The sequence below is a fragment of the Stegostoma tigrinum genome, chromosome 18, assembly GCF_030684315.1.
Source record: "Stegostoma tigrinum isolate sSteTig4 chromosome 18, sSteTig4.hap1, whole genome shotgun sequence".
Classification (NCBI taxonomy): Eukaryota; Metazoa; Chordata; class Chondrichthyes; order Orectolobiformes; family Stegostomatidae; genus Stegostoma; species Stegostoma tigrinum.
The window spans coordinates 36752587-36768505 of NC_081371.1; the positions used below are offsets into that span (position 1 = coordinate 36752587).

At 36.2% G+C, this 15919-nt stretch overlaps 1 protein-coding gene across 2 annotated transcripts in view; it reads left to right on the forward strand.

Moving 5' to 3' along the window:
* kcnd2 (potassium voltage-gated channel, Shal-related subfamily, member 2) overlaps positions 1 to 15919 on the forward strand; it is a 456602-nt gene that overhangs the window by 401626 nt on the left and 39057 nt on the right. The window lies entirely within an intron of this gene.

The window sequence follows — 15919 nt, forward strand, 5'->3', positions numbered from 1 at the left end:
TTGTTATCTTGGATTCTCCAGCATCTGCAGTTCTCATTATCTCTGAAAACTACCTAAATCCTGGTCAAAGTGATGGGTTTAAACGTTTGCCTTAAAGCAGGAAATAAGTCAGCAAGGTTAGAGTAATGGGTATGCTGCACTTGGAACTATGAAAGACAACCATTTCTGCTGAGCTAAAATTTACAGAGCATGTAATATAGGAAGTGACAATTGTGACAGCACTAGAACAGTTGGGTACATCAGTGACATAGGAATAGATGAGGCAGTTGGAATGGGAAGAGATTTTCATACAGTTGAGGCAAAGTGACCTTGATGGAGAGAACATGGGTTCAGAAACTATGATCAGAATTATATTGGATTCAGAACTTCTAGTTCTAGAAATTGGTTCTAGAAACTAATTTTAGAAACACTAGTTTAGATTGATACAAGGCGTTGGGGATAGAATTGTTGGCAAGGGTACAAGGTTTGTGGTGTAGGCCTCAGACAATAGTTTTGATCTGTCCAAAGCTGAATCGGAGGAAATTGTCACTTGGTTGAAACGTAATGTTAGGCAAGTGATCCTTTAATGTAAAGGCATGACATGTCAGCAACATGGATTATTTCCATCATATCTGAGGTTTTCATTGTTCAATTTCAAATAATGAGCTAAAATTACTGGGATGGTATTGGTACCGTGACGATGATCACTCAAGAAGCTGCCCGATGCAATAATGTGTGAAGGGATACCTTAAGCAGGTAATAGTCAGGCCTCCACTCCTCACAGTGGGTGGGGGTCAGGATGGTCCCACCCTCAAGTTACTAACTAATCTGATTAGGCATCAGCTGTAGAAGTCCCAGCAACATCACATTTCACTAGTGGGCGCTGCTGGGATTGCAAGAAGCCTCAAGAAGAAAAGCAATGTATCTAAGACTCAAGGCAGGAAGGAAGTGAGAGTTCGGGGAAGTGGGCAGGGGAATGGATTTATTGGGTTGTTAAGATCAGGCTGGAAGGAACAAACCAGGCAATATCTTGGGAGCTATGTCCTTGGGCACCCCTCAAAATATGCAATCTCCCTTCTTTTTCACCCCTTCAACAAAGTTCTTTAAGAATGCAGCCTCCTGATTCTCACCTGGCTGCCCACACCAACTGTTTTCTGGCTTGTGCTGCATATTATTCGAGTTAATACATTTGTAAATCTGCTAAAATGCCCATTATCTTTTTAAATGCTGGATGAGCTGCTGATTTCAGCAACTGCCTGCTGTGTAATGGAGACCAGGTCAGGGATGGGTGAGAAGGCGGTAGAAAGGTCATCTGCAATATTTTAAGTGCACTCTACACTCATCTCACTGAAAACACGCTCAGCAGGGAACACTAAGATTCAGCCCAATGTGCGGAATTAACATTCTGTGCAGAATATCATAATTCTGTTTCTTTAGGTCCAAATGGTTCCTCATTCAGATTGGGGCAGATGCAGATTTCAAGAATGTTCTCCTTTATTATGACATTTTCAGAACTATTCTGCAATTTATTTATGAAATTTCTGCCTTACATCAACCGTATTATCAAAGAGGGATAAAGTACCAGTAATGGAATCTTTCAATATTCTGCTGATTCCACTCCACATGTTACTGTTCTATATTCCTCCACATGGATGTATCATTTTGCTGAGGTTTGTTCTCTTAGTCAGTGTCTAAAGAAAAGACCAATAAAAGTAAATCAAGACTGATACCTGGAGCAATCTGAAAAGAAACAACAACCTGGTATTAATCTAAGTGGAGCTAAACTGAGCATCTTGCATCTTGTTTTTGACATTCTGTGGTAATAATCTATATGTCGTTCATGATGCTGTCAAGGAACAAGGGACAGAATATATTTCAGTCTTTATGCAGAGCCAGGTTTCTCTTTGATGTTGCCCGATAAAGAAATTAACTTTTGAGTTAGTCCTTAGGTCATATCGTTTATTCACTCAATTTCATTAAAATTATTTATTCTAGCATGAAATGAGCAAGACTTCTGTAGTTCTATCTGAAAGATGATCATAACTGCAATGATTTTTTTATATAGCCGTCAGATTTATTTTAAATGCCATTAAGACATTCCGGCCTGATTGGTTTTAACATAGATAATAAGTTAAACATCAAATTCTGTTGATATGACAGCTAACAAGTTTAGCACATAATTCTGATCATAATAAAAATGCTAATAGATGCATTCCAGCCTGACTGAGGAAAGTGCAGTCTGTTTTCATAGAAACAATATACTATTGATTGTTCTTCCAGTTTCCCATTTCACCTTTGTGTGCTACACTTTAATCCTGTGGAGCTCAGCTTGTTTCTAACTCTCCCCATCCTATAAAAAAGTGCCAAGCTTATCTCTGGACAATCCATCAGTCAGTGATGTGGGAAATTGTGACTATACACATGTTCAGGTAAAGCTGCAAATGGTAAAAATTTGAAAAAATAGATAACATTCTGATATATTCACAGAAGGTCCACCAGCTTATTGAAGGGGAAGTATTGGTTACTGTTTTAGTGTAAGTGTTCATTAGAATGGAATTGAAATTTGTAATAATCTCCTCTGTCAACATGCTATGCATTTGTATTATTTTCTAAATAGCCTAAAAGAAGAAAGTAAATAAAACATCAGGAGTGGGTTGTTCTATTTGTGTTGACTTCTACATATTCATGACCCAACCACAATGCTGTTGGCATCATCAGAGAACTTTGCTGGCCACGGTTATTTATCCCAGCAATATGATTGAGCAGCTGAACTAACACCCACAACCAGATTGTGAAGCTCCCTGGGTTAATAATTGCATCTACTGTTGTTAATTCAGCTTGCTCATGCTGTCAGTATAAGCAACTGTTCCAAGACAGAATCTGATGATCTCAGCAACACCAGCAGTTTAATCTAAAAACAAATCAAAGGAAAAGGACATAAAAATAGAAAAGTGTTCTGTTTAATCATAAATGTTTCTCAGTTTATTTTAAATGTGTGTGAGTGATGAAACTTCTGTTTTTAAAACATTCTTAATAGCTTTTGAAGACTTTGAGAACATTTTGCACACACTCCTTTCTCAGGAATAGTAGATCCTTGAAGTAAGATTATATTTGTTAAAGATTAGTCATAGCACTGTTGATAAGGACAGCAATGTGAATGAATACAGTCATAAACGTATTGTTTGTTTAAAAGGTTGTTTACATCTAAGTCAGTTGCTTTTTTGTGGAGCATCAATTTTAAATAACAATATAAACAAAAGGTTGAAGTTTTGTTTCTAATTGGTACATATCCTCTGTGCTATCAAAGTATGGTTGAGAACTATAGAGTCATCTCTTAAAATCTTTAATAAGTAGATTTTCAAAGTTTCTCGAGTGCCAAACTGAAAGACATTAAAAGGTGAGACTCAATAACATTTAAAACATCATTTCAGCTTAAACCTGAGGGTTTGGGTTAAAGTGCCTTGAATAATATGGAATGCTTTAACAATAAGAATTTCACAGTCATACGTAAAAATAATGTACTAGGATAACATAATCTATACAATGCAACCTAGCAAGTTGCATTAGTGTGCCTGAGTTGTTGGAAGTGCAGTGGCCCTCTCTCTGCTTTTTTAAATTTCCTGCTACCATAATTAATGTTTTATAATTCTATAAATTAATTTGTTATGTAATGCATGTGTTTTTCCTACTTTGCCTTCCCTCTGTAGCAAAAAGGAACCTCAACCACATTTAAAGCCAAAGCAAAGGAAGTACTTGGTGCTGCTATAATTTATATAGCTTAACAATATCTATTTTAGGTAAATTTACAAAGGTTTGTGTTAATGATAGATTTATACAGATATATAATTTGAATTTATTATGCTGAAAATTAATAAAGTTCTTACAATAGGTGGGAAACCACAGTTTTTCTTCGATTCCATTTACATTACAATTCAAATTGACTTCTACTCCAAATCTTACCAAATGGCAATGAGCCAAATTTCGTGTGGCGCTCATATCCCAGTACCAGATCATGAAAACCGACTGAAAGCAAATGCAGGTGCAATGCCATCTCTATAGTCAACTGTAAAAGGATGTGCACCATTTTCTAACATTGTGCCTCTCTCTCAGAATCTATTGCTTCTGCTGCTCCACCTCTAATATTATCTAGAAAAAAAGTGTACTCAAGTACTTCCCAAACTTTTCCCAATGTGACCCCATTTTAAAACAATGAGAGAGTTGTTTGCCAACCACAACAGTTAAAACTGCTCAAAAAAGTGAACGCCCACTGGTTTACAGGCTGCAGCAATTGGACTGTGGAGAACAGGCAACGATGTTGCACCATCTTATAGAAATAATAACACAAACATTTAAAGGGCCTGGAATGTGTCAAAACTCAGTCTGAGCTTCATCCCTGCTCTTATTGAACACTAATATCATAACCCACAGTTTGGGAACAACTGGTATACTCTTTTCAAGGTCCTTTCCAGGGACTTTGTGCTTCTGAATCATTGATGACATAACTTTGGTTATGTACATTGTGGACCTCAAAATATTTCCAATACAAAAACAGCAGTCCAATTGCAGAAGTCTCAGTTGCAGTAATTTGGGCCACTCTACCCATAATGTTTTGATATAAGCTTACATCCATTCAGAATTTTCCATGAATGTAGAGTAGTTGCATCCTATGACTTTCTGGATAAGAGGTAGAGCTATGCTTATTACGGAAGAGAGGTTTCAACAGATGAAACTGAAATATTGTCCAATTACTTGAAAACATTTTTGATGACATTCTGGTGAAAAACAAAAGGGCATAACAACATATGTAAACATTTCATGTGAAAAGAAATGGTGCAATGGGGCTCTCAAGCTGTTGCTGTGCCAATAATGATGCAGAGGCTTTGGGCCAATGATTCATTATCCTTGTGTGTATCCAGGAAACTAAAGCCATTTGCTCCAGGGAGCTATTAGTAATCAGTCTTGCAGGAGTCATTGTATTATTAAAGTACTATCTATCCAGACACCATTAATAACATAAACTGACTAAACAATTGGAAATAGAAATTGACCAGCAGATTTTAAGTGATTTCAATTTGAAAATTGAATGAATCATTGAGTTTTTTTCAATCCCAGAAGCATATTCCTTGTTGAAGTAATGTCAAAATAGATGCACAGATCTGATTTTAATTTCGGACAACAATCAGCCCAGGGGCCAAAACAGTTGGCAACCCCTTCTGACCCAAGTCTGAGACCCAGAAATTTCAGTTCCCAAATGTCATCATTTGCCCACTCAGTGCCGGTGGGAGTTGCAGGCTGGAGCTGAATGTTGGAGTTGGTTTGTTTTGGCGTGTGAGGGGAAAGGAGAAATAAGATCAAATGGAATAGGTGGTCTCTCCTTTAGTCAAATTCTTGGAATTCTACAGACTTTACAACACAGAAAAAGGCCATTCAGCCCAATTGGTCTGCCCCGGTGTTTTTGCTGCAACTGTTCCCATCTTACTAAATTTAATAGAAATTTAATGCAACTTTATATTCCCTTGTTCTTCATTTAATTAACTAGCTTCACCTTAAAGACAACTATGCTGTTTGCCTCAGCTATATCTTGTGTTAGCGAGTCTACCTTCTGATCATTCTTTGGGTAAGGAATTTTCTGTGAATTTTTCATTAGATTCTTTATTATTTATTTATAAACTGTTTTTAACATTTTGTCAAAATTATTCAACATTTCCATTATGGCTACTATGCCTAACATACTTTTCCTATTCAGCTCACTGCCTAGTTATGCAGTTTTCACCAATACCTCCATTCATATTTATACAGACAAACATCTGTATTTGCCCAATGCTACTAACTAACAGTTTCTACTAAAGTCAATTGCAAAGCTACTGCTTATAACACAGTGAGTGTGGCCATATGTTTCTGTTAGTGGTAAATCAGACTTGTATAACAGACATGTATATGCCATATAATGCAGAATCGTTGCGTGGGATTTAGTGTTCAAGGTATGTTCACATCTACCAGCTGCAAACCCACATTGAACATTTTTTAGAAGTCCTATACTATTTCAGAGCAACATGCGCTTCCTGAGGTAACATTGGGCCTCTTGTTGAATAGCACAGAACTCCCTTGTACTAGGAGCAGAATTTCTCAGGAATCTTCAGCAAGGATCAACGATAGTTTAGGATGAGATAGCCCTGATATCCCTAAATTGGGATGAAGCAATTACATGGCAAGTTAAGGCCACTGTTGGCCTCTGGACAGGAAGACCTCCTTCCATACTGAAGCATGATTGGAGGAGTTGAGAAAGAAATGGGATCTCCATTCTGCACTCTCCTGCCTGCATAAATGCCCCTCGATCTAACAACTGCCCTGTGATCAATGCGAGCAGCTTAATGATGTGCATGACTGCTGTTAAATGGGCAAATCTGAGTAAAGGCAAAATTAGCAGCTTAATGACACAACAGTGCTCTAAACTTGAAATTATCAGTGGGCAATCTTGTCAGGGATGTGCTAGTAGGTGCTGAAAAAATGCTTCTAGCTATGAAACATCATAGGAACATGCTAATTAGAAGAAACAAATGCTGCTGTTAATTTTTCAGTTTACTTTTATTTTTCGATTATGACTTGTTTTTTCTCGTAATGTGCTTCCGCAGTATTCCATGCAAATGTTGGTGGTGTCTGTTATGTTTAGAATTTATGTTTGACCTGAGACACATTTGTAATTGCTTGAAGCAAGTATAAAGCATAAAAGAGTAAGTAGAAGCCCTCAAAGGACTAAAATTCTAATTCATCCTTCTAATAACTAGCTGAATTTTCAGTGCTCTGTGTATCTTACTGTCACTAATCTGAATAACAGCTTTAGAATATTTAAACTAGAAAATTTTGAAACAACTTATCATGTACGCATTGGCAAAAATGGATTTTCTTGGTAATGCTAAATATACATGCGTGACATTAATTCTTTTGTGTAAAACAATCAATTTCCACTAAAATCAGTGAACAGTGATAGTTATTGACAGTAATAGAAAACCTCAGTACACTAGAAGAACTTACAAATTGCATCAATAACCTTTGGAAACACAGGAAAGCTTACAGTTATTTACTGATAGCTGCAGGACTGTGAAAAACATACAGCATAAAAATAAGTTAATCAAAGATACCAAAAAATAATATGACATTATGTAATTTATATGATATTAATGTACAGTTGACAGCCTTCTTAAATGAGCATGGATACAAAATAGAATTGTGGCACACACTATTCCTTTAAACAAAATGCAACACATTTCTATTTATAGTCTGTGCATTTCTGAAGCTAATAGAAATTGGCACCTCACCAGACGCTGGAAATCTGAAACAAAACAGAAATTGCTAGAAAATCTCAGCAGGTCTGGCAACATCTGCAGAGAGAAATCCTGTGGAGAGTTAACATTTCGTATCCAGTGACCCAAACCCAACACATTAACTCTGATTTCCCTCCACAGATGCTACCGGACCTGTTGAGGTTTTCTGTAATTTATGTTTTTGTTTTAGAAATTAGCATCTTCTTAGTTCAATAAGGTATTATAGGAAGCGTAATACACTTACAGCTATCATAGAGAGAATTATATCAAATTTTCAGAGTGACAAGACATTGCATGAAACCTGCTTCTGCATCACATCCATTCGTGCTCCATGCATAGCTATTGGCCTACATTTTGCAGTCAGCAGCTAAATGACAGAACTTGTAACTGATCTGGATATTTACAGACCTTTCTGATATGGATTTCACCATTTCAATTAAATTATGATGTCAAAACTAGAGGATTTCCAAGCACCCAGCAACAAGTGATTAAATAAGCTAAATTGCTGAGAACAACAGCAAACCAGGAACAACATGCACTGTTTATTATTTATTGTACATTTTACAGAACATAAAGGTTGGAAAGCACACTTGGGAAAATGTTAGAAATTGAAAAATAAAAGAATTATTGTATCATAATGTAGAACTTTGATATTCCACAAATATGAAATCACTTTTATAATGCCAGAATCGTTGTTCACATGCAGAAGCTGCTGTGTATTGCATTGACAACCAAGTTATATGCTATTTAATGATGTATAACTTTTTGGTTTTTGTGTAGCAGTGCTACATTATAAAAGGGAAGTTCGTGTGAGTTCAAATGGCTGCTAAAGATTGTCTTCTGTGAAGTCTTAACTGTGCCCGCTGTGGAGCAGCAGTGCCTCACTGTAAGAAACCTGTGGATTTCCACTTTTATTTGCACATTTACAATGCCGGAAGTTGCTGCCATTTTCACAGTTATACAGATGTTGAATACTAACAGTCTCATATACATGACTGTTGCAAAATCCTGGCCATAAAATTAGAAGTAAATGGAAAATAACTTTGAAATAGTTAATGTTTCATATTTTATCACCAGATTCAAAATTCTAATTTCAACTACACAATCAGGTTTTAATATTGAGTAGTACAACATATATTTTGTTAATTGTTGGTATTTATAAACTTGTTAGTGGTCGGAATTTTCATTACTTTAATCATTCTGTGCCATAAAATCATATTGTTTCAAGAAATGTTCAAGATAAAGTCTGGCAGTGTCTTAGCATCAACTGTAAAATGCATTTCATTTGCAGGGTTTTTTTCTTAAAAATGTGCTGTTGATGCAAACAATGGCTAACTGTCCAACTGGAGCCTTCTCTCGACTTGAAAAAACTGCACAGAGAATATGATTTTTTTCTTTCCAGCCTCAGAAAAATCCATCTGGCTGTCCACTCAGCAGTGAGCTTATGTTAGGAATTGAAACTAAATAACAAAATAATCGAAAAGCAAAAGGTTACAGTTTTGAGCAGACATTGTCTTAATCAGTTAAGAATAAGGGGAAGAAGAAATCTGGTTTAAGTGTCCAGGTTTGATCTTCCAATACTCAAATTATTTTAAGAATAGTTGTAAATAGAAGCTGTTGGTAAAGTTGGTGGCATTGCCATTCACCACTGCCTCTAGACTTCAGTTCCGTTCCAAAACTTCATTATTAATACGTTTGTTTGTATTTAGGGAATTCTGAGACAAACAAACAGTTACATTATTAAAAAAAACTCTTCCTTCAAAGCATTCAGTGAATAACAACACTTGTTTTGGATAATATTTAGCCTCAAGTCATTGTACCTAACCAAATGGCATAAGTTGGAGGTTTATATCAGGAATTTATGGCACATACTGTACCTCTTTCCATTTTATTTTTTTTTATTTCCATTTTTTATTATAATAACGTGGCAGATAAGAGCAGACCCTTTAAAGATATTTCTTTCTGCTATGGCTAAAACTCATCCACAATCCACACACCAGCAGTTTTGACGTAAATGCTTCAGCCATTTTCTTTTATTATTTTGATTAATTGTGTAACATGTAAACCTTGCAGATTGTGTGGTTATAAACAATGGAATATAATCCCGCTCTGGTAAGCTTAATTCATCACTGGCTTTTGCCACAGAATGTGTGTGTTCTCTCAGTGCCTGCAATTAGTATATTTTATGCAGAAGGACATGGGTCTTTTTGCCCTTGGAGTATATCAAATAAATAATTTTTAGCAAGCATTCTTAAGTTTAAAAAGAGGTTATTTATTCCAACAACGTAAACTGAATTATGTGTGCTGTTACACATGTACAGTTTTATTCACTCACACAAAAAGATACTTTTACAGAATACAACTGTCTCACTGTCTAGTTATGAACATCTCACACATCCTGTGCTTTCTTTAATCATTTTTGAATGTACAAAATTACTTAAAATGAAGTTCTTCTAAATTTAATGGTTCACAGTTTGAATGGTTGTGACGCTCCTTGTAATCAAATTTCTAGGAGGTTTATTCTCACGTGGACATCATAACTGGAAGAGATTGAGTACATTAGCTGACTGATGTCATGCTGCTTGTTTCTCCAAAGCTGGAGCCATTGGGCTAAACAGAAGTTTCAGATGACATTGATGATTCTGCTAGCTTTTCAAAGGCTTGATGCTTTACCAGATAAGATGTATTCATTTTGATGTTATATCTTGTGTTACAGGTTAACACCCCTCAGTTTTATTCAGTCTTGTTTGGATGGGGAAAACCATTGTAGATATGGTGGAAGTTGATATTCAACATTCACTTCCCTTAGCCATAAATTGAGTTTCAACCTCCCCTGTTTGTCTGGTATGAAACATGGGGATAGGTAGTCTGTAAACTCCAGAGGCATTTTGTTTTGATCCATCTTAGATAGAGAATTATGTGAATTTTCCAAGCAGCTGGGGATGTCGGTATTTGATTAGATATTCACTCAACTTGATATTACCTATAGTCCAAATGCCACAAATCCTATGATTTATGACAGTTATTTTAACAGCTTTTTTGTGTCCAATTTTTAAAAGTATTGAATGAGAGTTCACATTATACTGAATGTGAAATTCCTGAAATACCGAATGAGGTCAGGCCAGTCTCAAAATGTAATTTTATCATTTCTGCAATATATCCTCCATTTACTCAACTACACCATTGCAAAATTAAGTGTTTTCTGCTTATTTCATTGACAATCCAAGTTATGAAATTCAATTTTTAATAGAATTTGAGACAATTCCTAGATGAATTACAATTTATAAGCAACTGTGTACATTACATCAAATAACTTTTCTTTCTTCTCAGAATAGGTTAGTGAATTATTGTTTTGATTTATTATTGTCACATTTACCTAGGGACAATGAAAACTTCTGTTTTGCTTGCAACAGAGGCAGATCATACCATACAAAGTTCATGAGGGTAATAGAACAGGGCAAGGGATACAATGTTATGGCTGCAGGAAAGGTATACATAGACCAAGGTCAGCATTAAATTTGAAACTTAAGAGGTCCATTCAGAAGTCCAATAACAATGGGGAAGAAGCTGCTCTTGAATCTGTTAGTACATATGTTTCAGCTTTTGTATTCTTCTATTGGGTAAGGTTTTCAGCTTTGATGGGTACATGCATCCAGTAGTATCAGATTGGCCACCCATTTAAACATTAAACAGTTATCAGGAAAGAAAGTTGGGTGAGGTATCAAGCGAATAGTTTATCTGGTACGACGTGATTTTCTTGCTAACCAAAGTTGAAAGTTCCACCCATCTGCGAGAGATTTTGAAGCCTTCCATCTGACCGCCTTCCAGCTTATTCCCACCAATGATGCAGCTCTCCTTCTCAACCTTATGCTGATTCAACTGTGCAAACCACTTTTAATCTAATTTGGGTCCAATGATGTACATAGGTTGTCATTGTAGGACCATCATGAGGAAAGCTTCCACCATGTATGTCCTGCTCCATTTCAGCTGCTGTCTGGCCTAAGAGGAACTAGCAAATATGTTTTAATTTATCTTTGCCGGTCAAGAAGAGCTGAAATACAAATATCTGGCAGTTCAAACCTTATATCATTTATGCCGCAAGTGCCAACATGAATGACCATTGGCCATCATGTTACATTACCATCATGTTAGTAAAAGGCTATATTAAAATGCCTGGAAAAAGATGGTGAGTTCGGGTTGATTATTGCATTAGCTGTTAAAGGATATAGCTTATACATAAAGGTATATACCACATTTTGCAATAAACTTGTCTCAGTTGGATTGACTTGCAATAATCATGCTTATGAGCACAAATAAAGACATCTTTTAAAATGCAGATGATGTACTTTCCACTGGAAGCTATTAGTCATTTCAATGGCTTTATTTGGTCATATTGTGTATTTAGAGATTTCACACAAAATCATTTTTTTTCTTCAGTACTTTAGGATTGTCAACCGAATATAAAATTGGAAATTAAAACTAGACTGCAGTATTAGAGCTGCAACTTTATTTATGAGGAAGTCATGTACATGATTAATTATTCTGTGGAATTGTTAGATGGTGTAATAGACCATTTTTAGCCTCTTGTAAGTAAAATTGGTTGTATCTGATATACTTGATAATGATGTTGCTGGTTATATCTGGAAACTGTTGCAATAGTTGTCAATATCTTATCATCTCTTCAACAAAAAGAGCATTTTAATCTGAAACAACACACATGTAGGATTATTAAACATATTTGACCATACTTTGATATGCACAACTCCTCAGAAAAAATATTATAATTATACCATCCATATATCACTATTTAAAAGAACAATGTAAAATGATCTACCGTTCACTAGATTGGTAATGCCCATTTAATATAAATCCATTTACTTGAAGATACAGGGTTTTCTTTTCTCACAAAATGACCTGATAACATTTCAAGCTAGAAGTTTGTCAGCGTATAGTTTTTAGGATAAGATTATAAGACATAAGAGCAGAAGTAAGTAATTCAGCCAATCAAGTCTGCTTTGCCATTCATTGGGATCGTGGTTGATCTTTTCATCTGATTTCCAGCCTTTTCCCTGTATTGTTGATTTCCTTCCCTATTAAAACTCTGTTTATCTCAGCCTTGAAAATATTTAATGACCCAGAGTCTGCAGCACTCTTCAGTACAGTATTTCACAGATTCAGTACCCTCTGAGAGAAGATGTTTCTGCTCATCACTGTCTTAAGTGGGTGACTACTTACACTGAGATTATCTGAAGAAGGGTCTAGGCCCGAAACGTCAGCCTTCCTGCTCCTCTGATGCTGCTTGGCCTGCTGTGTTCATCCAGCTCTACACCTTGTTATCTCTGTTTCACTGAGATTATGCCCTCTGGTCCTCGACTCTCCCATTGAGGGAAGCAGCCCTTTTGCATGTACTCAGTCAAACCCTTTAAGCATCTTGTATGCTTCAATAAGTTCACCTGTCATTCTTCCAAACTGTTAATATTCTTGAATGGTCTATCTGACTGGGATATTTACGAGGTTGTAGGAAGATCAGTTTTTTTGGCTGAAGAACATTTATGTGTATATATTTTATTTCCTTGTCAGATGTTTCTCATTCCTCCAATATAATTTGTCTTGCCTCTGCCTCTGAGGGACTCATGTTTACTTTTGCTAATTTGTTTTACAGATCTATTGACTTTCTTCGCAATTTATTTTGTCACTTGTAGTTTACTCTCACAATCCCTGTTTATCAACTTCCTCATTGAATTGTAGTCCTTGGGCTTTCTACTTTTTATGACAGCATTATATGCTTTTATCATGGCCTATCTTTAGCTTCTTTTAGCCATGATATGCCACATTTCCCAAGGGATTTCCTTTTTTTTTGCGGGAAAGTTTGTTTGTTGCAAATTATGGATTGATTCTTTAAATGCATGCCATTGCTAATCTACCTTTAAATCTTTTAATCTATTTTCAAATATATCTTAGTCAACTCGCTCCTCATTCCAAATAGCATGCTTTGTTCTGATTTAAGATCTTCTGACTTGAGGAAATTTACTCCCCTCGTGTTTGCTTTATTATATGGCAGATGAAATCAATAAATGTTTTACTTCTATATGTGCTATAGCAGAGACATAGAATAAAATGCCATGAGGAGGCAACAGGAGGAGATGAATGTAGTGAAATTTCTATCACCAGGGAAGCAATGCTGAGCAACTTTTGGAACTGTGTGCTGACAAGTTTCTTGATAGTGGACTTCATCGTAGGGTATTAAAACAGATGACAAATATGATACTATATGCATTACTGTAATGTTCCAAAATTTGCTAGATTCTGGAAAAGTCTAATTGATCTGGAAAGGAGCAAATATAACTCCTCTGTTCAAGAGGGAAAGAGGCAGATAACTATAGGTGAGTTAACTTGATACCTGTCTTGGAGAAGGTATTAGAATTGATCATTAAAGACGATATACTACACACTTAGAAAAACTCAAGATTATCAGAAGCAGACTGCATGCTTTTGTGAAAGTGAATCGTGGTTTACCAATTTCTTGGTGTATTTTGAAGGAATAGCATGTACTGTGGCAGAAGGAAATCTGTTATAGCACTGTACTTAGGTTGTTAAAAAGCATTTGGCAAGGAAAAACTGTTAAAGGCTATGATGTAGAGGCTACCAAAATAGCATAGATGGAAGATTGATTCATTGGCAGAGAATGGAGAGTTTGAGCAATGGGATGTGACGTGTTGTATCCCATCGGCTTTTTATAAGTCATATCAATGGCTTATACCAAAGCATTGTTAGTTAAATTTGCACATGACAAATTGGTATGTAGGAAATTATGGTGTGAAGAGGAAACAGTGATATTGCAATCCAATATGGTTGAGTAGAGATGGTTGAGTCAGTTGGCAAAACTCTGGAATATAATGTGGGAAGTTGAAGCCCTTCACCTGAGTTGGAAACAGAAACATAGAAATAGGTGCAGTAGGCCATTTGGCCCTTCCAGATTGCACCACCATTCAATACAATCATGAAAGAAGAATAAAAAAGCAGAGTTTTACTTCACTGGAGAACAGCTGCAGAACTCCACGTACAGAGAGATCTAAGTGTTTCAGTGCATGCATTACAGAAAGTTAGTACACAGACACAACAAGTCATAAAACAAGGTGAATGGATTGTTATCCTTTACTATGAGAGGAGTTCAAAATGAAAGTAAGGATATTCATCTTCAGCTATACAGGGCACTGATGAGACTATATCTCAAAAATCACACACAGTTTTTTTTTAAGCAAGTATGTAACTGCATTAGAGGAAAATCAGAGGAAACTTCTATGTTGATACATGGAATGATCAAGTTGTCTCATGAGGAAAGGTTGGACTTATTTTCATTAGAGTTGAGAAGAGCGAGAGATGACTTGATCAAATATATAAGATCTTGAACAGTCTTAACAAGATGAATTTAGAAAGGATGTTTTCTATTGTGTTAAGTCTCATGGTCAGTATGTCGGAATAGCTTTAAGAGACACAGAGTGCAGCATCTATGGAGAGAAAGCAGAGTCAAAGTTTTGGGTCCAATGACCCTTCATCAGAACTGTTAAATATGAACGTCACTCATAACAGACCTGCGCAGAAGGGTAACAACCCTGTATCCCATTACAGGGGACAAATGTCAGGAGTTTTGCAGGGCAGCTCCAGACTGGCAGTACTTATCCAGGTGCACAATGGGATTTTAAGGAAAGTACGAGTGCAATGGAGGCCAGGCTTTTGGCACATACCCAATGAGTGATGAGTTGTTCCAGGAATGCTATATGGTAAAATGGAGGCAGAATCATATGTGAGAAACATCATAGGATGGCAGATGTAGTTGATGAAGCATGTTTCAGAAGTTATCACGAGAAATCTCATTGGGCCTCAAGGCAAGAATCCCTCCAAAAAAGCACAATGTAACTCTCACAACCAAAAAAAACATAAGATTTACCCTTAAGAAACATATCCTGACATTATTATTGTGTCATATCATGTGACTTGATTATGTGATGATCTGAGACTCCATATTACAGGGAATTACTTGAAACATAATATGCTACTGAGAGTAGCTGCTCAGTTTAAATCTAGTAGCTTAATGTGAGCACAGACACTGATGTGCTTGTGAATATAATCTTTGTATGTCGTAGCTAGTTATAATAAATGTCTATTGAATTCTTCAGTATCAGGATATCCACATCTAGTGTCTTATATTAGAGGCATTAACATCAGATTACATACATATTTACTCTTTCCGACATGTGCCTCTGGTTTCTTGGTTTATTTATAGTTTGCCTGGCACTACAATTACTATTAGGGCCATATAAACTATTTGTAAGTCTTTGTTGCCCCTTACTGTTCTCTCTACACTGCTTTTCCAAGATGACATTTCTTTATGGCTTTAACCCGTCCGTTATCTCATATTTTCCATTTTGCCTATCTCTTCTAAAAGTCAAGTTTCCTGAAATATTAAGTTCCCAATTTACTCACACTGCGACAAGCATCCCTCTAACGGTCATTAGCTGAATAAGATGCCTTTTTGAGCTGTGATCATTATCAAAGGAGTGGGTATTACAGTTCGATACTGTGAAAAGTTGGAAGTGCAGAATTAAATAATATACTTT